The sequence below is a fragment of the Chlorocebus sabaeus genome, chromosome 26 (genome assembly GCF_047675955.1).
Source record: "Chlorocebus sabaeus isolate Y175 chromosome 26, mChlSab1.0.hap1, whole genome shotgun sequence".
Classification (NCBI taxonomy): domain Eukaryota; kingdom Metazoa; phylum Chordata; class Mammalia; order Primates; family Cercopithecidae; genus Chlorocebus; species Chlorocebus sabaeus.
In genome coordinates, this window is record NC_132929.1 from 19,569,779 (window position 1) to 19,594,371 (window position 24,593).

The following is a 24,593-nucleotide window of genomic DNA, read 5'->3' on the forward strand; positions in this document are numbered from 1 at the left end:
TTGAGTCACCTGATACACATGTTCCCAGCTGAGGTGGAACAAGGCAGTGCTCTGCCTTCTTGTTGCAGCTCTCATGGTGTAAATATTAGTAAGTGTCTTTTTTTTTTTTTGAGATGGAGTCTTGCTGTGTCACCAGGCGGGAATGCAGTGGCGATCTCAGCTCACTGCAACCTCTGACCCCCTCATTCAAGTGATTCTCCTCCCTCAGCCTCCCGAGTAGCTGGGATTACAGACATGTGCCACCACCCCAGCTATTTTTTGTATTTTCAGTAGAGTCGGGGTTTCACCATGTTGGCCAGGATGGTCTCAATCTCCTGACCTCGTGATCCGCCCGCCTCAGCCTCCTAAAGTGCTGGGATTACAGGGGTTAGCCACTGTGCCCGGCCAGTGTCTTTTTTAAGGTCTATCTAGTGATGCACCTTTTGTGTTGTGGGGCTATTTGTTGGTGATTTCACTGTTTAAAATGGCTCTTAAGCTTAATGCCAGAGTGTTGTGTGGTGGTTTTAGAACAAGAAGGCTGTAATGTGCTTTATAGAGAAAATGTATGCTAGAAAAGCTTCTTTCAGGTCGGGCACGGTGGCTTACGCCTGTAATCATAGCACTTTGGGAGGCCAAGGGGGCGGATTACTTGAGGCCAGGAGTTCAAGACCAGCCTGGCCAACATGGCAAAAAACCCATCTCTACTAAAAATACAGAAATTAGCCAGGCGTGGTGGTGTGTGACTGTAGTCGCGGTTACTTGAGGCACGAGAATCGCTTAAACCCAGGAGGCGGAGGTTGTAATGAGCAGAGACTGTGCCACTGCACTACAGCTTGGGCGACAGAGTGATACTCCATCTCGAAACGTCAGGAGACAAGACTAATTTGAGTAATAATAATAAAACTCCAGTCTCCTGCACAGCCAGCTCTGTGTGGGAAAAAGAAAGAAAGAGAGAAGGGGCAGGGGAGAGAGGCAGAGGCAGAGGCAGAGGCAGAGGCAGGAAGGAAGGGAGGGAAAGTAACAAGGAAGAAAAGAAAAAAAGAAGGAAAAGTGAAGAAAAGAAAAAAAAAAGTCAGGAGGGTACATCTGTGTAGTGTTGGGGGAAAAAGGGAAGGAGGGAATATTCATCAAATACCTATAAAGCAGTGCCTTTGAATCTTTTTTTTTTTTTTTTTTGCAACCTCTGCCAGCCAGGTTCAAGGGATTTTCCTGCCTCAACCTCCTGAGTAGCTGGGATTACAGGCACCTGCCACCACACCTGGCTAATTTTTGTAGTTTTAGTAGAGACAGGGTTTCACCACGTTGGCCAGGCTGGTCTTGAACTCCTGACCTCATGATTCACCTGCCTTGGCCTCCCAAAGTGCTAGGATTACAGGCATGAGTCACCACACCTAACCATTCTGTGCAGCTACGTTACCTGATTTAATAGGCCAGGGGGATGGGGCCTCAGATCCTTTTTTTTTTTTTTTTTTTTTTTTTGAGACACAGTTTCACTCTGTTGCCTAGGTTGAAGAGCAGTGGCGTGATCTCGGCTCACTGCAACCTCCGCCTCCCAGGTTCAAGTGATGCTATTGCCTCAACCTCCTGAGTAGCTGGGATTACAGGTGTGTGCCACCACACCTTGCTAATTTTTGTATTCTTAGTAGAGACGGGGTTTCACCGTTTTGGTCAGGCTGGTCTCGAACTCCTGACCTCGTGATCCGCCCACCTCTGCCTCCCAAAGTGCTGGGTTTACAGGTATAAGCCACCGTGCCCAGCCTCTACACTTATTTTTTAAATTATTTATTTTTTAGTGTTGTGATAGTGAAAGAGATTCTACGCTTCTAACAAATGACCAGATGAAGCCAATTCTGCTCCTCTTCAGATCACACTTCGAGCAAAGCTACTCAAGAGCATCTCCTTTGTGGATAACATATGTAAGATTTATGAAATAATGCTTCTTTATTATGTTTTATGATGTTTATTGTATTCTGATTGCCAAGTTCAATGGATGATGCTCCAGTATAGCTCTTTTTTTATTTTTTATTTTATTGAGATGGAGTTTCACTCTTGTTGCCCAGGTTGGAGTGCAATGGTGCGCTCTTGGCTCACCACAAACTGCACCTCTCGGGTTCAAGCAATTCTCCTGCCTCAGCCACCCAAGTAGCTGGGATTACAGGCACCTGCCACCACGCCTGGCTAATTTTGTATTTTTAGTAGAGACAGGGTTTCACTATATTGGCCAGTCTGATCTCGAACTCCTGACTTAAGGTGATCTGCCTGCCTTGGCCTCCCAAACTGCTGGGATTACAAGCGTGAGCCACTGCACCTGGCCCAATTCAGTGTTTTTTAAAACATATTATATTGTTGAACTATGCAAGGCTATCTAATTCCAGAACATTTCCATCACCTGCCAAAGAAACCCTATACCTATCATCTGTCAGTCTCAATTCCTCCCTCCTCAACCCCCAAGAAACCACTCATCTACTTTGTCTTCATAGATTTGTTTATTCTGGACATTCAATTCATTTGCCTTCTCCCCATCTTGGCCTTTTTGCCAGACACACTCTTAGGTGAGGACTTTATAATTACCTCCTTATTGCCCCCTTTTATTTCTTCCCCATTTGGGTAGCAGCCCTTACTTTAGGTTGGGTGTTACTGACCTTACCTCCAGTTCAGGAGAAAGCCTTAATTAGTGATTCCATCACATTCACATTACCTCAACAATTCGTTCAGATGTAAGCATATGACCTAACTTCTTGGTCCAATCAGAGTGGTGGTCAGGATGTGTCTGTAGGAGGTTGAAGTCAATTGTTGACTTTTTTCAAAAATTGTTGAATTTTGCCGGGCACGGTGGCTCAAGCCTGTAATCCCAGCACTTTGGGAGGCTGAGACGGGTGGATCACGAGGTCAGGAGATCGAGACCATCCTGGCTAACATGGTGAAACCCCGTCTCTACTAAAAAATACAAAAAACTAGCCAGCGAGGTGGCGGGCACCTGTAGTCCCAGCTACTCGGGAGGCTGAGGCAGGAGAATGGCAGGAACCTGGGAGGCGGAGCTTGCAGTGAGCTGAGATCCGGCCACTGCACTCCAACCTGGGCGAGAGAGCGAGACTCTGTCTCAAAAAAAAAAAAAAAATTGTTGAATTTTTACATCTATATATACCTGTGTAACCACCATGCAGATCAAGATATGGAACATATCTACAGCACTCCAGAGGCTTCATGCTTCCTCCCCATCAGTAAGTTCATGCCAAGAATAACCATGATTGTGACCCAAAGCTCAAACATTTTGTTCACTGACTGAGAAAGGAGTCACTGGCTCTCTTCCCCTGGATATGGGTAAATAGGTATGCAAGCCTAGGCGCTTCAGAAAATTTTCTGGCTACCCAAGTGAAGCCAGTCTGAGAATAACAAGAACACGTGGAGGAGAGCACAGATAGCAAAATTCCAGAGAAACAAAACCACAGATCTAACAACAGTGAATTTTTACATTAAATCAATCCTGAAGCTATACTACCTTTGAACTTCCCAGTCTCCAGCAAGCTATTTTGTTGTTTAAATGGCTTCAACTGATTTTTTTCTCAACTCGGAATTTTTAACCTGAGTTAGAACCTTAGCTCTACCTCTTACTTGGTATATGCTCTTGGGCAAGTTACTTAACTTACTTAATTTCTTTAGGCCTTAGTTTTCTGATCTCTAAAAATAGGAGGCTATCTTCCATATAAGATTAATTTATGAAATATGCATACTCTATATACAGTATATATATACTAATATATAAATATCCTCATACATGTTAAACACTCAATAAGTGATACAATTTTTAATCATAAACATGTCTAAAGACTTAAGTCTTCTAACAATGGAATGGGATCCCTTCTACATAATGAATACCAAATAACTAGAAACATTAAGCATTACCTGGATAATCCTCCTTTCAGTGATGTTCTAAAAGGTGTTCCTGCTTTGATGGGAGACAGATTAACTCTGAAATCCCTTCTAACACTAAAAACCTGTACAACACTTACTGATTTGAACACTGCCCTGAGCAATGGCAAAATGAAATAGAGACTTATGGTCCAGTAACAGGTAAAAATAATATCCAATTAAAGTTAATGGTTCACAAGAGAAGCAACATGAGTAAAACAGGCAATGGAAACAACACTTCTCAATTAGTTGAACTAACAGCTCTGAAGATCTCCTTACTCCACAGACAGGCCTTTACCTATGCATCAGAGAGGGAGAAGGTAAAATTAGGACCATAATCAGGCAGTAGAGGTTGCAGGAAGGGTGGAAGCTATAATGATAAAGTCAAGAAATGAATCGGATTCAGGAGCCGTGGAAAGGGTAGAAAGCTAAGGAGCACAGTCTCCACTGGCATCTGAGCTAACTTGTTTTGTTCTTTTTTAGAGACAGGGTCTTGCTATGTTGCCCAGGCTGGAATGCAGTGGTATGATCCTAACTTGCTGCAGCCTCGAACTCCCAGACTCAAACAATCCTGCCTCAGTTCATAGCTGGGACTAGAGGCATACATCACCACACTTAGCTTGAACTAACTCTTTTGCTTGACCTTATGCCTTTCAGTATCCCTTATTTCACAGACAGACTACTGAGCAGCTACTAGGAATATCTATTAGACACCTACAAACTTTTTTTTTGAGACGGAGTCTCACTCTGTTGCCCAGGGTTGCGCAGTGTTGCGCAGTGGCGTGATCTTGGCTCACTGCAACCTCTGCCTCCCAGCTTCAAGTGATTCTCCTGCCTCAGGCTCCCGAGTAGCTGAGATTACAAGCATCTGCCACCACATCCAGCTAAAATTTTTTTTTAACTTTATTTTTTAGTAGGGACAGTGTTTCACCATTTTGGCCAGGCTGGTCTTGAACTCCTGACCTCAGGTGATCCATCCACCTCGGCATCCCAAAGTGCTGGGATCACAGGCGTGAGCCACCACTCGGCCTAGAAACTTATACTTTTTAATTTTAATGAACAGACATTGTTCTATCTGAATGTTTATATTTTCAATTCTCTATTTCCAACAGTTCCCTTTATTATCTTTTGCTGGGCTCAAGGATATTGAAGCCATCCATTGCTTTACTTGTCTTCCAAGTTCATCAGTGCCTGCACTGCAAAGGAAACAGATTGTCAGGCTGGAGAACGAAGAATATTCTACATATATAAATGTTTGGTGAAGATGTTGCTTTTCTGGGTTCTAGGTTCCCACAAAAGTCTTTTACTAATCTTTAAGCCTTATGATTCTGTGTACTCTTTGCCATAGACATGTTTATCAGGATTAAAGAAATCACCTTGCTGCATTTTCCTCCTTTCACCCTGTCCTCCCTAGAGAATAAGTGGGAAGGCAGGGCTAAGGACTAGCAGGAACAGGATTAAATTTAGGCAACATTTTGAAGTAAGCAAAGCCTGTCTTTCACATCTTGCCCTAAATTCCATGTTCCAATGTTATAAATTCCTCATTGCCCACCTGTGCCCACCACACACAAACACACAGTCCTTCTCTCTAATTTCTTATTTTCACACTGAGTTGATTTCAACTAGGTATGAGGGGAAAAACCCAGATAACACATATTAAATTATAAAAATCCGCCCCTAACTCTTCTGTTTTAGCTTTGTTATGAGATGGAGTGTCATTCTGTTGCCAGGCTGGAGTTCAGTGGCGTGATCTCTGCTCACTGCAACCTCTGCCTCCCAGGTTCAAGCAATTCTCCTGCCTCAGCCTCCAGAGTAGCTGGGACTACAGGCATGCGCCACAACGCCCGGCTGATTTTTTGTATCTTAGTAGAGATGGGGTCTCACCATGTTGGCCAGGATGATCTTGATCTCCTGATCTCGTGATTCTTCTGCCTCCGCCTCCCAAAGTGCTGGGATTACAGGAGTGAGCCACCATGCCCAGCCTTTTTTTTTAACTTTTAGAGGGAAATTTTATTAATTCAAATTAGTCATAGAGTAATGAAATTTAGGAAAAATAACTGAATAGTTCTCAGTTTACATCAGACTCTACTATTTAAATCACGTATTTGTCTTTATAGAGGCTGACACTAGAAGGGACAGATACAAACAGAAGTTTAGAATTCATAAACTTCTTTAGGGAGTTAGGACAGTGAGCACTTGTGCGCCTCCTGCTCATTGTCTGATCCCCCATAGCTCTCCAGATTGAGCCTTAGGCCCTGCTGCTCAAGTCTGAAATGCAATCTTCAGAGAGAACAAACGTGCAGAAACCGGTGGGCTGCCCAAATCAAGCAAGAGCCTACCTTGTCCTAATTCCCAACAACTGGGATTAGATTTTCTCTTCTTGGGAAATAAGCTCTCATACCTCATAGGATTTGGGCGTCCCGTGCTACAGAAGCAGAGTTTCTAGGTTCTCTCTCAGTTAGGGAAAAGTGGGACACATGCCCAGAATGTGACATACCAAACCAAGAATTTGCCTATTTTAGGTATAGGCAGAAATTTAGAAGCTGAGATGCCAGAATAGCGGACACCCTCCTCCTCCTCCACAGTTATAAACGCTATATATATATTCCCATGGTCCCCATGACTACCTTAACTCCATACCTGCAAACTCTTGTAACTTCTTACGCTCCTCTAGGTTATACTGAAGATTTTCTAGCAACTTAAAATATCAGAAGAGTGAGTCTCTGGGCCAAACATGGTCATCCTGATCCATTTGCATTAGCCCAGGCAGATTTTCATGCACAAGAGTCTCCCAGTCCAAATGACCTGTTGGGAGGAATGCTTCAGAAAAGCATGGCTAGGTTTGTAAAAGTTGGGTAAGAGCTGGTAAATCCTATGGTGTGGGTGGAAAGGTGGGGTGGGAAGAAGTAACAGGAAGCAAGGAGGGAAAGGGTGCATCAGCAAGAAATCACTTTTTACAGTGAGCAAAGAGGGCCATAGCCACACTTACCCAAAGTGAAGAAGGAGGACAGGGGAAATGAAGAAGCAAAAAGAAATTAAGACCAGAAAATTGGAAAGGAGATACAGTAGGAGAGCTCCTGTTAAGACTTAGTTGTCTTATAAAGGAGTCTGAATTCAAATGGAAAAAACTCATTATTATAGTTCTTTGGCTCAGGAATAGATTCAGAAAATCTGGATTCGGAAGAGGAAGAATAGGAAGAGGATGTGGAAGAGACAGAGGAGGAAGATTGGTACTCTCTTTTTTGACAAGGTCTCTTCTGTTTTTGATGCAGATGTTATTAAATCCTCTTCAGTGGCACCATAATTAGACTCTACTTCAGACACTTCTGGTAAGTCCAAACTTTCCCTTTGTTGACCAGCTCCTCTTGAAGTGAAAGGAGAAATTTATGGCTTCACAAACATTTACAAGACATGACTAGTCCACTCATTATTCTGGTTCTGGCCCTGGCCACCCCCTAAAGCTGGGGCATAAGACAATGAGGGCCAAACTACTCCCAAACTCTAAACTCAGGCACTTCCAAACTCAATCATTCATGTATCATCCTTAACTCTTCTCTTCCCTACCATATCCAGTCCATCAAGAAATCCTGCTGACTCTATACCTTCGAAATAAATCTTTTCTCACTAACTCACTGCTACTACTCTGGCCTACGCTGTCATCATTTCTTGCCTGGGCAGCAGCATAGCCTCCCAACTGATCTCTCTGCTCCTTCCCTTGTTCTTCTACCAACACAGTAACCAGAGTAATCCTTCTTAAATGTAAGTCACCTCATGTCACTCCTCTGTTCTGCTTTCCATTTCAAAGTCCCTACAATGGCACCCCTAACCCTACAGGATCATGTCACCATTAACTCTCTGACTTCATTTCCCAGCACTCTTCCCCCTGCTCACTCTACTCCATTCACAATGGCCTCCTTGCTGTTTCTCAAACACACCAAGCATGCTTCCAGCTTAGGACCTTTGCACTAGCTGTTTCATCTGCCTATTAACACTCTTCTTATAGATACCCACATGGTGATCCCCTTACCTCCTTCAAGTCTTTGCTCATATTACCTTTTCAATGAGGTCACCCTGACTACCCTGTTTAAAACTATAACCCATCTGTGGCTGGGCACAGGGGCTCACGCCTGTAATCCTAACACTTTGGGAGGCTGAGGCGGATGGAGTGCCTGAGCTCAGGAGTTTAAGACCAGCCTGAGCAACATGGTGAAACCTCGTCTCTATTAAAATACAAAAAAAAGAAAAAAAAAAAAAGAAAAATTAGCCTGGCATGGTGGCATGCACCTGTAGTCCCAGCTATTTGGGAGGCTGAGGCAGAAGAATCGCTTGAACCTCGGAAGTGAAGGTTGCAGTGAGCCAAGATCATGCCACTGCACTCCAGCCTAGCGACAGAGCAAGACTCTGTCTCAAAACAAAACAAAAACACTACAACACATCTGCAATCCCACTTTCTACTCCCAATCTCCCTTAACCTATTCTACTTTTAATTTTCCCTTAATGCTTATCATATTTTAACATATTAATCTATTTAATATGTTCACTGCTTATTATATCTTTGCCACTACTAATATGTAAGTTTCATGAAGCAGGCATTATTGTCTGTTTTGTTCATTGATACATCCCAAGCACCTACTAAGTATTCAATAATTATTTGTTCTTTATTGTTTTTTGTTTGTTTTTTTTGAGACAGTGTCTTGCTCTGTCACCCAGGCTGCAGAGCAGTGGCAAAATCACGGCTCACCACAGCCTCAGCCTCCCAGGCTCAAGTGATCCTCCCACCTCAGCCTCCTAAGTAGCTGGGACCACAAGAGCACACCACCACATCCAGCTGATTTTTGTTTGCAGAGGCAGAATTTTGCCACATTGCCTAGGTTAGTCTTGAACTCCTGAGCTCAAGTGATCTACCCACCTCAGTTTTCCAAAATGCTGGTATTACAGGCATGAGCCACTGTGCCCACCCTGCTAAATTTTTGAGATGGGATCTTGGTCTGTTGTCCAGGCTGGAGTACAGTGGTGCAATCATGTCTCAATGCAGCCTTGAACTTCTGGCTTGAACTTCAAGCAATCCTTTTGCCTGGGCCTCTCACAGTGTTGGGATTACAAGTATAAGCCACCACATCTAGCCAGTAATTATTTGTTAATGAGTGAATGGGTTCATTTTTGCTTCTGCTCTCTTTGTCCACTGCTAAACGCTTAGGGTCTAGAATCATATCTGTTTCATTGAAGGTATGTGTATTAGTGTCCTGTGGCAGCCATAACAAATTACTATAAACTTGGTAGCTTAAAATGACAGAAATATATTCCCTCACAATTCTAGAGGCCAGAGTCTAAAATGAAGTTGACAGGGCCATACTCCCTCTGGAGGCTTTGCGGGAGAAGTTCCTTGCCTCTTCTACCTTCTGGCAGCTGCCTGGCATTCCTCAGCTTTCCTTGGCTTGTGGCAGCATTAGCCCCAACCTCTATTTCCATCTTCACATAGCCTCCTATTCTCTGTGTCTTCTCCTCTTTCATCTCTTATAAGTATCCTTGCCAATGGATTTAGGACCTACCTGGATAATCTAGGATGATCTCATTCTAGATTATCCTTAGGATTATCCTTAACTTAGGATCTTTTTTTCCAAATAAGGTCACATTCACAGGTTCCAGGGAGTAAGGACATGGACATATTATTTTGGGTGCCACTAGTCAACCTACTACAATATGCAATTATTAAATGAATGAATTCTCTCTCAAAGCCAATCTTCATCTTTAGTTTTCCACCCTCTCCTCCTTCATGTGTTTCTATTCCAGTTCACATACATACTCCTAACCTGTCATCTATTTTGCTATGGCTTGACCTCAGTGCCTCCTGTGACACGTTTTTTTCTCCTGCAAGGCAAATTTAAAAAAAAAAAAAAAATGAGCGAAGACAGTTATATTCAAGCAAAAGTGTGGTAAGAAAAAAAGAGTTCATGTCAGAAAGTGAAGAAAACTAACTGGGGAGAACAAATTGTAGTCAAGGGGTGAAAAAAAATGGAGGACTCCCACAGTGGATGAAGAATCAGGCAATGTTCTAGAGCTAGAGAATTCTTATCCTTGGGGGCAAATCATCTGTCACAAAGGGAAAAGTGGGGTCAAGGATCAGAAACAAGAAATGAGCTCAGGAAACCCTTGAGAAGGAAAGTTGGGGTTGAAAAGGGAGAAGCAGACCTCTGGATGATCTGCCGCTTGAACATGTCAGCTTTCAGCTGAACTTCCTGACGTGCCATCTCCTCATTCATCTCTTTCCTGATATTCTGAAAGTTAGTAACTGCCCCAAAGGGCCATTAGGAGTTGGGAGATGGTAATGACTAGACCTGGGAAGAGGGCTTGGGTGGGGAGAATCCAAGTGAAATATCCCATCCAGAACCCAAGCCTTCCTGCTACACTAGGTTCTTTATACCCATAAGCCACCAATCCCCGCTTTCAGACTAATTTCTTCCCAACCACCCTTCCCAAACAAGTTTCACCTCCTCTATGCTTACCCATCATGGCTACTATGATACTCCGAAAGATAATGGAGCCAAGCAACAACCAAAGGATGAAATAGATGCTGAAGATGCGACTGGGTTCACGCACCTTCCAGACATCCTGAAGCAGTGCATACCAATGATCCAAGGTGAAGAGAATGAACACTGTTACCAGGGAATTCGGGAGGTCCCTAAAGAAAAAGGCATGTGAATAGACAGAAACAGAGACCTACACCTTTCAAAAATGGTACCATTCTTACTTTTAAAGAAACATAAGGCATTTCTTTACAGTTTGTTCTGATTTTGGTTCCTTTTGTACCATACTCAGTTTTTAGCTAATCACTCTTCGGTTTGAAGTTGTTTTATTTTATTTATTTATTTATTTATTTATTTATTTATTTATTTATTTATTTATTTTGAGACAGATTCTTGCTCTGTCGCCCAGGCTGGAGTGCAGTGGCCGGATCTCAGCTCACTGCAAGCTCCACCTCCCAGGTTCATGCCATTCTTCTGCCTCAGCCTCCCAAGTAGCTGGGACTACAGGTGCCCACCACCTCGCCCGGCTAGTTTTTTGTATTTTTTAGTAGAGACGAGGTTTCACCATGTTAGCCAGGATGGTCTCGATCTCCTGACCTCGTGATCCGCCCGTCTCGGCCTCCCAAAGTGCTGGGATTACAGGCTTGAGCCACCGCGCCCAGCCTATCTATTTATTTTGAGACGGAGTCTCACTCTGTTGTCCAGGCTGGAGTGCAGTGGCGCGATCTCAGCTCACTGCAACCTCTACCTGCTGGGTTCAAGAAATTCTCCTGTCTCAGTCCCCCAAGTAGCTGGGATTACAGGCAAGCACCACCATGCCTAGCTAATTTGTGTAGTTTTAGTAGAGATGGAGTTTTGTTATGTTGGCCAGGCTGGTCTTGAACTCCTGACCTAAGGTGATCTGCCAGTCTCAGCCTCCCAAAATGCTAGGATTATAGGCGTGAGCCACCACACCCAGCCTAAATTCTCCTTTATCATGAATAATCTATGACTACCTCTCACTATTCCATTAGTCCTGGGGTATAACAAATACTCAATAAATAGGTATTGACTGAATTTTCAAAGATGAATGAATCACCAACTAGATAGTTTTTTCTATTTTTTTTTTTTTTTTTTTTTTTTTAGACAGAGTCTTACTTTATCATCCAGGCTAGAGTGGCGCAATCTCAGCTCACTTCAACCTCTGACCCCCAGGCTCAAGTGATTCTCTCGCCTCAGCCTCCCAAGTAGTCAGGATTACAGGCATGCGCCACCATGCCCAGCTAATTTTCGTATTTTTAGTAGAGACAGGGTTTCACCACGCTGGCCAGGCTGGTCTTGAACTCCTGACCTCAAGTGATCTGTCTGCCTGCCTCGGCCTCCCAAAGTGCTGGGATTACAGGTGTGAGCCACCATGCCTGGCCGTTTTTTCTAATTTTATTCTCCACTGCTCTATGGACTCCACTTAATAGAAGATCACTCGCAAATTTAGCAAAATTTAGCAAATTTAGCAAATTTAGCAAAATAGAAGATCATTCACAAAATTATTCCTATTAGTTTGCTGGTATGAAATGATATGCAGGTAAGTGGGCATGTTACATAAATATATGTGATCCTAAATAACGAAATATACAGATTATAAAATTAATAATATTTAAAAATTGCTAAAAAAGTAAAACGTTTCCGGGAAGGTACCTAAATTTTACTTCCTTTCCTTCTAGTCCCCCATACACAATTTATTGAAAACATCAGAGCTTGTATAGGATAAATTCTAGGATTTTCCTAACTCAATACTCTTACAAAACTATCTGTTAGAGTCTAACAGAGTCCTGAGAGTTGACAAGATTGAATTCTAATTCATAAACGGGATTATCTACTCTAAATTCAAGTTGATTTTCTTCTAGAAAACAGATTAGTCGGGTTTTGTTAATATTTAAAAAATATGTAACATTTCATAAATTTGTGTGTCATCCTTGCACAAGGGCCATGCTAATATTCTCTATATCGTTCCAATTTTAGTACATGCGCTGCCAAAGTGAGCATTGATTAGTGTTTTCTAGACAGAGACCAGCAATAGGCACGTGCACGTGTAATATGTAGAGATTGGGATAAAACCAGCGATCATATTTGGGAATCACAGTAACATTCATTGATCACTTATAATGTGTTATATACTGTGCTAAGGGCTTAAATGCATTACCACATTTACCCCCACACTCTTATGAAATAGCACTGCTATTATTCTCCCCCACCGCCTTTTATTTTTTTTTGAAACAGAATTTCACTCTTTGTAGCCCAGGATGGAGTGCATTGGCTCAATCTCGGCTCAATGCAACCTCCGCCTCCCATATTCAAGCAATTCTCCTGTCTCAGCCTCCCGAATAGCTGAGATTACAGGAGCCCACCACCACGCCTGGCTAATTTTTGTATTTTTAGTAGAGACAGGGTTTCACCATGTTGGTCAGGCTGATCTTGAGCTCCTGACCTCAGGTGAACAACCGGCCTTGGCTTCTCAAAGTGCTGGGATTACAGGCGTGAGACACCGCGCCTGGCCCCCATTTTTCAAAAGAGGTAACTGAGTCACAGAAACCAAGCTTAACCACTGGACTGTACTGCTATTTAAAGATGCCTGGCTGGGTGGCTGGGCGCGGTGGCTCAAGCCTGTAATCCCAGCACTTTAGGAGGCCAAGACGGGCGGATCACAAGGTCAGGAGATCAAGACTATCCTGGCTAACACAGTGAAACCCCGTCTCTACTAAAAAATACAAAAAAAAAAACTAGCCGGGCGAGGTGGCGGGCGCCTGTAGTCCCAGCTACTCGGGAGGCTAAGGCAGGAGAATAGCGTGAACCCGGGAGGCAGAGCTTGCAGTGAGCTGAGATCCGGCCACTGCACTCCAGCCTGGGGCAACAGAGCGAGACTCCGTTTCAAAAAAAAAAAACAAAAAAGATGCCTGATGACAGTGTGGTTTGAATTTGCAAAACCCAGAATAAACATGGAACTAGCTGCCCTACTCTCAAGATCAGAGCTAAAACCACTCACTATTCTTTTGCTTTCTCTTTCCCTCTCCCTATTGTGTTCTATTTCAGTTTCTTGGAATAGACTGTACTTTTTATATTACTATACTTTGGACAAGCTTCCTGGTCTCTTAGCCAAATTTTTTCCCCTCACCCAGCTGTTCGCCAGCTCTGCTTACAAGAAGAACACATGGTACTCCAGGTCCTGACGAGGTGAAGGGGTATACTCTGGGAAGAGGTAGACACCAGTCACAACAAAAATGTAGAAGAAGATAAGCAGCAACATCAAGAGGAAGGTCATGCTCTAGAGGCCATAACCTCAAGTCAGATGTCGGCCAAACTAGGCTGATCTCCACCAACAGCCCAGTCAAGGCCACCTGGCAATCCCCCACCAAACCCTCCCTTGCACTCCTGAACCCAGTCATCTCTGAACCATGGCACCTGTCCCCAGCCCCTTCTCATCCAATAACATATCACAGGACGTTTCATTGCCTTCTTTGACCCACCAAGATTTGTTTCATATTCTTTTTTTTTTTTTAAGATGGAGTCTCACTCTGTCGCCTAGGCTAGAGTGCAGTGGTGCAGTCTTGACTCACTGCAACCTCTGCCTCCCAGGGTCAAGCAATTCTCCTGCCTCAGCCTCCTGAGTAGCTGGGATTACAGGCACACAGCACCACACCTGGCTAATTTTTTTTTTTTTTTTTTTTTTTTTTGTATTTTTAGTAGAGACCAGGTTTCACCACTTTGGTCAGGCTGGTCTTGAACTCCTGACCTCATGATCTGTCCCCCTCGGCCTCCCAAAATGCTGGGATTACAGCCGTGAGCCACCGTGCCTGGCCGATTTGTTTCATATTCTGTGTTAAGTCCTCATATTTATCTACCTTGCCCCCTGCTTTAGCTTGCAACAGTCAAATCACCTTGAGGGCCCTGACCAGAACCAAAATAATAACTCGAATTTGACGGAATTGTGCAAGGAGTTTGAGAGACCTCAGCACCCGGCAGATCCTCAGAAGCTGAAGCCACACCGATTGGCCTGTTACCCCTACCAATACAACAACCTCGGGAAGCAGGGACTGTGGAAAACACACAGATTATGAGTAAAATACACCCCAAGGCACACAGGCACAGTTGCACCTTCTTCATCTCATCCTCTTCATTGTTCCCTGGGCATTATCCCTTGAATAGCATTCTCTGAGAATTGTTTCCTATTCAGCCTTTTTATATTAAGTTGCTTAAACACTGTACTTCAACTTGTTCAGATATAAAAAGGGGGATAAATTCATGGTTATTTAATTGGGTTGTCGTGGAGCATAAATGAGGTAATGTAAGGAAAACACTTAAAATAGTGCCTGGCACTTAATAAGTGCTCAGTAACAGGCAGATGTTCTTGTTGGCATTGACGTTGTGGTCTACCTTGCTCCTAACACCAACAACTCCTGCAATGACTGATGTTTAGTTTTAGGGAACAAAAATCAAAAGAAGGAAGTAAATTTTTGTTTCTTCCTATTATTATGTTAACTTTTCTTGTCCTTTTGATTCACCTAGGTACATTCTTCATCCCACTAAAGGAACCCTCAGGATCTCTATCCTTACCAACATGGTAACAACAAAGTCAAAGACATTCCAGCCACTCTTCCAGAAAAGGGAAAAGTTGGATAGCCACTTAAGAAGGATCTCCAGGAAGAAAATAAACAAGATAAACAAAGTTGCCACCTCCAAGGTCAGCTTCAATGGCCATAGTTTGGTATTTGTGGATTCCAGCAATTCTGTGAGGATAGAGCAGAGGAGGAATAAAAGTTAAGGAAGCTGGAAACCGAATGATGGAGAATGATCACACTTAATAAACCACAGTTTTGCCCACTACTGTTCCATTTTTCTTTTTGAGTTTCTCTTCTTAACATTGTTGCTTCAACCTGTGAAATACAGGGAAGGACAGAATTGACCATAAAACATAGCCACAACTAATCTGTTGATATAGTTATGTCTGCCCAGCTACAAGTCACTTCCTATCCACTGTGGGGGTCACACAGCCACTAAGAGAATACTCTCTTTAATTACCCCTACCTCCAACCCTCCACCCCCATCTACTGCACTGTTATCTCAGTTCCAAAGTTCACAAGAAAACAATGGGTCTTGAGAACAGAATGAAAATACAGGGCCATGAGATCTGAAGTACTTTATAACGAATGCAGAAACAAGCCAGAATCATTGGGGAATATCGAATTATAACAATAAATCACCTGGTTCTGTTAGCGTCCTTTTAAAACTTTTCCTTTCTTCCCTGTCTAAAATTGGTTTGTTCTGCAAAGCAAATTGAATGCATACTTCCTCTCTAGAACCCTATTATTTACGAATTGCTATTCCTTAATTCATTGCCTTTCTCTTTCAACCTCCTTCATCTCTTTTATATAATTAATGGATGTATGCCACGTTCTAGAAAAAAAAAAAACACTGAGATTAAAATAGGCTTAAAAGCTAAATAGAAATCAACATTGTGGTGCTCTGGCTTTAAAGTCATCCTGATGCTGAACTGGATCCAGACAAAAAGAACAGAGTCATACTTCAATCACCCCTAGAATTTTACAGAGGCTGGCCCCTTCTAAAAACCAATGGAGTTATGTTATACTTATTCCTATGCTTATTTTGAGACAGAGTCTCACTCTGTCACCCAGGCTGGAGGAGTGCAGTGGCATAATCACGGTTCATTGAAGCCTCAATCTTCTGGGCTCAAGAGCCTCTGGGTAACTGGAACCACAGGCACATGTCACCATGCCTAGCTAATTTTTTCTTTACATTACTTGTAGAGATGGGGTCTCCCTATGCTGCCCAGGTTGGCCTCAAACTCCTGGGCTCCAGTGATCCTCCCACCTTGGTCTCTCAAAGTGCTGGGGTTATAGGCGTGAACCACTGCACCCAGCACTCCTATGCTTATTTAGGCTCTGTGATTCTTCCATAAATTTTCCTTTCTCCCACGTTTCTCTAAGATGGACAATTTTTCACATTTTAACATATATGAAATTAGGATGCTTCTTTTTTTTTTTTTTTTTTGAGATGGAGTCTCGCTCTGTTGCCAGGCTGGAGTGCAGTGGTGCAATCTCAGCTCACTGCAACCTCCGCCTCCCAGTTCAAGCGATTCTCCTGCCTCAGTCTCCTGAGTAGCTGGGACTACAGGCATGCGCCACCATGCGCAGCTAATTTTTGTATTTTTGGTAGAGACGGGGTTTCACCACGTTGGCCAGAATGGTCTCCATCTCTGGACCTCGTGATCTGCCCGCCTTGGCCTCCCAAAGTAAGGATGCATTGTACACAGCGATGTGTCCCAGTTTAATTGGGCATGAGTTTTACTTCTTAGTGGTAAATAGTGAATTTCACCATTGATGACAGCTTAGAATCAATAATATACAACATTTTTTCACTTAATAAATTCTAGCTCTCAGGAGCATGGGATTATATAATTAGAAAGAGCTGAGCACCACATTTGTGGCTGGAAAATAGAATGCTATCATTTTTATTCAGTTTTTGCCCTTGTAAAACAGGAACCCAAAGAAAGAAATGAAGTAAAATAAGGCTCTTGTGAAGCAGAAGATAGTTTTAAGTACCTTAAAATAGTTTAAGTAGGGAAGTCCAAATTACAGAGGCAGTAGCACTTTTACCCTCTGGAAAAAGGAATACTTTCATAGAAACTAAACGAACCCAAGGAAGGTCAGAGGAATGAATAGCAGAAATTGCCTCAGCAGCACAGAATATGCAAAAGTGACTGCCTCCACTCTACATCAAGTAATGTGTCCTCTCTGAAGATGAAAAACAACTTTCTAAAATTCTTGGAATTTTTCAGGCTGCTATAGCAAGGCAAAGGAGTCTTAATGGAAATAGAGACCAGGAGCCCAGTGAAGTCTACCCAGGAATCTTAGCCAGTGTAGTGAAGCAGCAGTGAACATCTATGCTTGAATATTCTTCTCAGGGTGATAGACAGTAGCCATTGGATCAAGCAAGTCAGCTAAATATATAATTCTGCTTTACAGGGTAAAGTTCACCATGAACAGTCATCTATTTCTACTCCCTATTCTAGAAAAACAACAGTAGGTCACCTCACAGAATAGCAGGTAAATTCACATTGGTTTCAAGGAGTCCAATATTATAGGTGAGAAAAGTACACTATAACAACAAACTGATATGTAGATTTTGACATTTACACAGTTTTAATATTTTTAGTAATGTTTTGGCCAGTTATATCTATCATGAAGCAAGGAACACTGATGTTGAAACAAAATTTCTTTTTTTCTTTTGAAATGGATTCTCACTCACTCTGTTGCCCAGCTGTTATCTCGGCTCACTACAGACTCCGCCTCCTGGATTCAAGCGATTCTCCTGCCTCAGCCTCCTGAGAAACTGGGACCGTAGGTACACATCATGATACCCACTGATTCTTGTATTTTTAGTAGAGATGGGGTTTCACCATGTTGGCCAGGTTGGTCTTGAACTCCCGACCTCAAGTGATCCGCAGGACTAGGCCTCCCAAATTGTTGGGATTACAGGCATGAGCCACACGCCCAGCCAGAAATACAATTTCACGGAGAGCATTAAAAATGATAATTCTGGCCCGGCGCGGTGGCTCATGCCTATGATCCCAGCACTTTGGGAGGCCGAGGCAAGCAGATCACGAAGTCAGGAGATCGAGACCATCCTGGCTAACATGGTGAAACCCCGTCTCTACTAAAAATATAAAAACTTAGCAAGGCATGGTGGCAGGCACCTGTAGTCCCAGCTACTCAGGAGGCTGAGGCAGGAGAATGGCGTGAACCCGGGGGTGGTGCAGCTTGCAATGAGCGGAGATTGCACCACTGTACTCCAGCCTGGGAGAGAGAGCAAGACTCCGTCTCAAAAAAACCAAACAGAAATACAAAAAAAGAATGATAATTCTGCAAGTGTAATCTCAAGATGATCTTCATCAGATTCTATATATTCCATTCATTTGACCAAAAACTTTATATAGCACATCAAGCCATCTCTAGGACTTTAAAAGTCAATGAAAAAATGGTCACCTTCAGGAATATGCCCACCTTTGGGAAAAAATTGTAATGATATTATACTTAGGTTTTATTTTATTTTTGAGACAGGGTCTTGCTCTGTCAACCTGGCTGTAGTACACTGGTGAGATCATAGCTCACTGCAGCCTCAATCTCCTGGGCTCAAGTGATCCTTCCACCTCAGCCTCCCAATACGCTCAGTTTTTAATTTTAAGTAAGGATTGTCTACACTTGCGATGTGTTATTTTCTGACAAAGGCTTGCAAATGAGTCAAATCTTTTTTTCTTTCTCATTATTTAGAAACAAAATATGAGATTTTAAAAATACGCCAATTGATGCTTAAAGTACAAAACAGAATTACCAATATCCAGCTGTGGAAGTAGATTTTTTAAAGCCCTAACAGTTTAGATCACTTTACGATCTGGAAAAAAAAATTCTAAGCCTAAAAAAGTCTTAATGTTTATCATATGAATTAGTCTGTTCAAAGAAATCTGTTAATCACAAATCATTTCCCTTTGCAAAATCCCTCCTCCCTCTCTACCACAAGAATAAGCTTAATAAGATAAAATTTCCATGAGCTTGACAGGTAATTTCCAGTCTGGCAATCTACTTATCCTCTGGCACAGTGATCATGTTGCATACTCAGTTAACTGTTTTACCAAATAGAATGGTTAGTGCTATTCTATTTTGATTTGTCTATTAGATCTAGGGCAGGGGTCCCAAGCCCCAGGCTACTGACTGGTACCAGTCCATGGTCTGTCAGGAGCTCGGCCATGCAGCAGGAAGCGAGTGGTGAGTGAGTGAGCATTACCGCCTGGGCTCCATCTCCTGAGCTCCATCTCCTGTCAGATCAGCTGCAGCATTTAATTCTCACAGGAGTGCAAGCCCTATTGTAAACTGCATGTGCGTGACCCTTAGAAGAATCTAATGCCTGATGATCTGAGGGGGAACAGCTTCATCCTGAAATCATCCCTCCTACCCCATCCATGGAAAAACTGTCTTCCAAGAAACCAGTCCCTGATGCCAAAAAGGCTGGGGACCACTGATCTAGGGAATCCTGTATATTTACTATTATTTACTTCATTCCAAGGCTTAGGACTATAATGCTAGCCATACAAGGCAAACACATGGCAGCAATCATACAATAAAAGGCAATTATAAGTGACTTAGTTCAGAATCTTCAACATTACGAGGAGGAAATAAAACACCTCAAAGTATATAGTATACTGTACTGGGTCAGTGACATCAATTATCGTTGTATATTTAAATATCTTGGACCTCACTACACTAAAGGACTATCTTATTTTTTTGAGACAGGGTGTCACTTTGTCACCTAGGCTGGAGTTCAGCTGCACGATGGCTCACTGCAATCTCCGCCTCCCAGGCTCAAGCGATCCTCCCACCTCAGCCTGCTGAGTAGCTGGGACTACAGGCATGTGTCACCATGCCTAGCTAATTTTTGTATTTTTTGTAGAGATGAGGTTTCTCCACATTAGCCAGGCTGGTCTCAAACTCCTGAGCTCAAGCGATCCTCCTGCCTCAGCCTCCCAAAGTGCTGGGATTACAGGCATGAACCACCATGCCTGGGCCCCAGAGATAAACTTGTAGGGGACTTGGACCTAGAGGCAGAGTTCTGAACTGGCTACAGGCACTGGACATTTCTGTTGAGGAAAATATCTGTGTGACATAAACAGCCAAGAGCTTCATAACTATGCCCTTCTCTTAAATATTCCCCCTAGGTTGGACGTGGTGACTCATGCCTGTAATCCCAGCACTTTGGGAGGCTGAGGCATGAGGATCTTTTGAGCCCAGGAGTTCATGACCAGCCTATGCAGCATAGTGAGATCCTGTCTCTACCAAAAAAAAAAAAAAAAAAATCAACATAATTAGCCTGGTGTAGTGGCACGCACTTGTACTCCAAGCTACTCAGAAGGCTGAGGTGGAAGGATCAATTGAGCCCTGAGGGGCAAGGCTGCAACGAGCCATGATCACACCACTGCGCTCCAACCTAAGCAACAAAATGAGACTCTGCCTCTAAAAAATAAAGTGGGAGAATTCCCCACAAGAGTGAAAATGATACAAATGAGTAGTTCTACTGTCCTTTCATCATTTCTGAGCAGTTTGAGATTATCAACAAATGAGCTCACTGATTTTGCAGACATCCTTATGTTTTGAATAATTTTCATATAATTTATTATTGGTTTAAGAATCATTTTAAGTAATTTTTTTTGGCTCAGCTAATATCTTAGTTGTACCTATCTTTTCATACTTTGTGAGCTTTCTTATTTGTACTTAAATAATCTTCTAAATATACTTGTAAAAATGTAAATGTTAGGCCGGGTGCGGTGGCTCACGTCTATAATCCCAGCACTCTGGGAGGCCGAGGCGGACGGATGACGAGGTCAGGAGATTGAGACCATCCTAACTAACACAGTGAAACCCCATCTCTGGCTGGGTGCGGTGGCTCAAGCCTGTAATCCCAGCACTTTGGGAGGCCGAGATGGCGGATCACGAGGTCAGGAGATCGAGACCATCCTAGCTAACACGGTGAAACCCCGTCTCTACTAAAAATACAAAAAAAACTAGCTGGGCGAGGTGGCGGGCCCTGTAGTTCCAGCTACTTGGGAGGCTGAGGCAGGAGAATGGCGTAAACCCAGGAGGCGGAGCTTGCAGTGAGTTGAGATCTGGCCGCTGCACCCCAGCCTGGGAGACAGAGCCAGACTCCGTCTCAAAAAAAAAAAAGAAAGAAAGAAAAAAAAAAAAGAAACCCTGTCTGTACTAAAAAATACAAAAAATTAGCTGGGTGTGGTGGTGGGTGCCTGTAGTCCCAGCTACTAGGGAGGCTGAGGCAGAAGAATGGCATGAACCCAGGAGGCAGACCTTGCAGTGAGCTGAGATCGCACCACTGCACTCCAGCCTGGGCAACAGAGCAAGACTCCGTCTCAAAAAAAAAAAAAAAAAAGAAATGTAAATGTTAGATCATTCACCGATAGGCACCAGTATCTTTAACAGAAAACATTAATTCAAACAAATGTCAGGCTAAACTCACAACAGAAATAAAAGTGGTCTTCCTAAGTTCAGTTCCTTGTGGATTTGTTACATTGCTACATATTACACCTAGTTTTATGTGTCTAGATGCTCCATATCTAGTATACTTTTGAGAGCCCTCCAAATATTAATATTTCTTTTTTTTTTTTTTTTGAGATGGGGTGCAGTGGTGTGATTTCAGCTCACTGCAACCTCCGCCTCCCAGGATCAAGCGTTCTCCTGCCTCAGCCTCCTGAGTAGCTGGGATTACAGTTGCCCGCCACCACACCCAGCTAATTTTTTGTATTTTTAGTAGAGATGGGGTTTCGTCATGTTGACCAGGCTGGTCTTGAATTCCTGACCTCAAGTTATCCAACCACCTCGGCCTCACAAAGTGCTGAGATTACAGGTGTGAGCTACTGTGCCCAGCCAATATTTCTAGATTTTAGCAGTTGTATAAATCCTACTCTAGGAGGCTTTTAATATAATTGTCCTTAATATAAATGTCACAATTCAAATGACATTCAAAAATGTAAAATGATCAATTTAGAAAAAAAAATTATTCCTACCCACTTCCTTTTCCTTTTTTTTTTTTTTTTTCTTGAGACAGAGTTGTACTCTGTCGCCCAGGCTGGAATGCAGTGGCATTATCTCTGCTCACTGAAACCTCCGCCTCCTGGGTTGAAGGGATTCTCCTGACTCAGACAAGTCTTGAGTAGGTGGGACTGCAGGCTGTGCCACCACACCCGGCTAATTTTTTGTAATTTTTTAGTAGAGACAGGGTTTCACCATGTTGCCCAGGCTGGTCTTGAACTCCTGAGCTCCAGCAATCTGCCCGCCTCCGCCTCCCAAAGTGCTAGCTAGGATTACACGTGTGAGCTGTCGTGCCTGGCCTCACTTCCTCTTTCATACAATGTCAGTTCTCACCTATTTCAACCATCAATACGATAGTATTCAAAAAGATCAGGAAGATGATGAAATTTTTGAAGAGAGGACCTGTTGTCTCTTAAGGAAATGTATAGAGTGGAGTTCTTTCTGATTTATGCAGCTTAAATAATAAGGGTAATAACATAAGCGGTGAGAATGAGAAAATGGAGTTTGGGGAGCAAAAAATAAGTCATTAGGCAGATCATCAACAGCCAGGACAAAAATGAGTGATGTGAAAGGATACACTCAAGGACCCATCCGACCCACAAAGAAAGAGGTGGCCTCTGACTGCGGCGCACATGAAGCCTGCTCAACAGCCTCTGGGCATGTGAAATCCGTCCTATATATTGAGGCTTTATAGAGAAGTGCACTAGCTGGTGTTGATCTCCCAACGTAAGTTTCTTTTGGCAGGAAGGATCTACAACAAAAATTAAAAAGGGATAGTGGATAAAGACAAAGAAAATAGAGCAGGTAGGGTTGGGGGGCAGGGATATTGGTCAGATAATGGGTCTCCCTAATGCCTTACTGCTGGTCCTTCTCTTCTCACAGCAACTAAGAATTCTGTTTGGAGTGAGAGAAAATGTACTTCTTATGATCAACACTGTCCATGCCCACAAAAGCAATAGGTTCACAAAGTCTTAAGTGTCTTTGACAGAAACTTTTCCGAATCACCCATGGCTAGTGGCTATCCTAGGCCTAAAAGTGAAAGACATGGATTCTATCTCCTCAGTTTTATTTATAAGCCCTTGATTTATCAAGTTTGGTAAACCAGCAACTAAACCGACCTCCCAGAATTTTCCACTCTTAAATGTAGAGGATGTGCATAGGAGTCTTAAATTTAAATTAGTGAAGAAATAGGCTGCTGACCGAGTAACTCCCTGATAGTGTGCCGCGGCACAGCTTGGTTCAAGCCTTGCAAATGCTCGATGAGAGAGAAAGTATCGATGAGACGTGAACGAATGGCATCAGCTCGGGGCAGCTGCATCTGCCCTTCTTGGTGGTAAGTGGCCATGTCTGCTAAGAAAATGTAAGCATTAAGTGTCAATTCATTGTTGGAGTTGTACCAAGGATCACAGGTTTTCTGTCCCCTCCACCCCACCCTCTTTGCCCTTAAGATTCCTTAATGTACCCACATTTAGGCACTAGGAGCAGTTGGGAAGAGAAAACATTGTACTCAGGGTTTTTTTTGGAAATAAAAGGGGCTAAGAGGCGTAAAGACATTGCGCTGTCGATCAAGTGGTCTGGCATCTTCACTTTGTGACGGCATTTCTAATTAAAAGCTTATTTAAGGAAAAAAAAAAAAAAAGTCCGGGCGCGGTGGCTAACGCCTGTAATCCCAGCACTTTGAGAGGACAAGGCGGGCAGATCACGAGGTCAGGAGATCAAGACCATCCTGGTTAACACGGTGAAACCCCGTCTCTACTAAAAATACAAAAAAAATAACCTGGCGTGGTGGCAGCCGCCTATAGTCCCAGTTACTCTGAACTACAGGAGGCTGAGGCAGGAGAATGGCGTGAACCCGGGAGGCGGAGCTTGCAGTGAGCCGAGATCGCGCCACTGCACTTCAGCCTGGGGTACAGAGCTAGACTCCATCTCAAAAAAAAAAAACAAAAAACAAAACAAAACAAAAAAAAAAAAAACAAAGGAGCAGCCACAAGGGCAGGGGCCCGGGGCTGGACAAAGAATCTGGGCCCCACCTGGGCCTGAGAGAATCGGGCAACGAGGTGGAGTTCGGGGAGGACTTGGCCTGCCCACGAAAGAGAAACCAAGTGAAAAGAAATTGGACAAAATGCAACAGCCTGACATTTTGAAAATGGGTCCCGTCCCAGGTGTGTCCATCCCAACACTCCTTCGGGGGCTAGCTCCTTCTCTCCTCCATTATCGCTTCTGGGCCTCACCTCAGCCCAGTTTCTCTTCGCCCACTCAGTCCCGACTTCACGCTTCCGCCTCCAGCTCAGGCGCCCCCTGGGCCCGGCTACCCCTACGCAGGACGAGCTCAGGACCGGCTCCCAGCCTCACTGCGCCCCATTCCCCGCCCCGCCCGACCCCCAGGTTTCGGCTCACCCCGGGACCCGGCCCTAGCCCCTGCCCCCTGCCTAAGACCGGGCCCAGCCACGCTCTCCCAGCCACTGGCCGCCTCGGCCCCGCCCCGTACTCCGGCCACTCGGCGGTTACCAGCTGGTCCCGCCCGCCCGACGCAGGCGCC

The 24,593-nt window shown here is 43.6% G+C and overlaps 2 non-coding genes across 4 annotated transcripts; both read right to left on the minus strand.

Moving 5' to 3' along the window:
- Positions 1-336: 336 nt before the first annotated feature.
- LOC103245733 (uncharacterized) lies at positions 337-24,562 on the minus strand. Of its 3 annotated transcripts, none has more exons than XR_012091473.1 (6): positions 24,286-24,562; positions 23,255-23,401; positions 22,632-22,805; positions 6,529-15,172; positions 5,773-5,882; positions 337-5,084 (listed from the first exon to the last, which is right to left on the minus strand). It is a non-coding gene; the product is annotated as an uncharacterized protein (transcript). The 3 variants fall into 3 exon arrangements; XR_012091474.1 differs by having other exon boundaries at positions 23,255-23,404; XR_012091475.1 differs by lacking the exon at positions 22,632-22,805.
- Positions 12,328-12,432, minus strand: LOC119628270 (U6 spliceosomal RNA). Its single transcript, XR_005244559.1, has one exon. It is a non-coding gene; the product is annotated as a U6 spliceosomal RNA (small nuclear RNA).
- Positions 24,563-24,593: the final 31 nt, after the last annotated feature.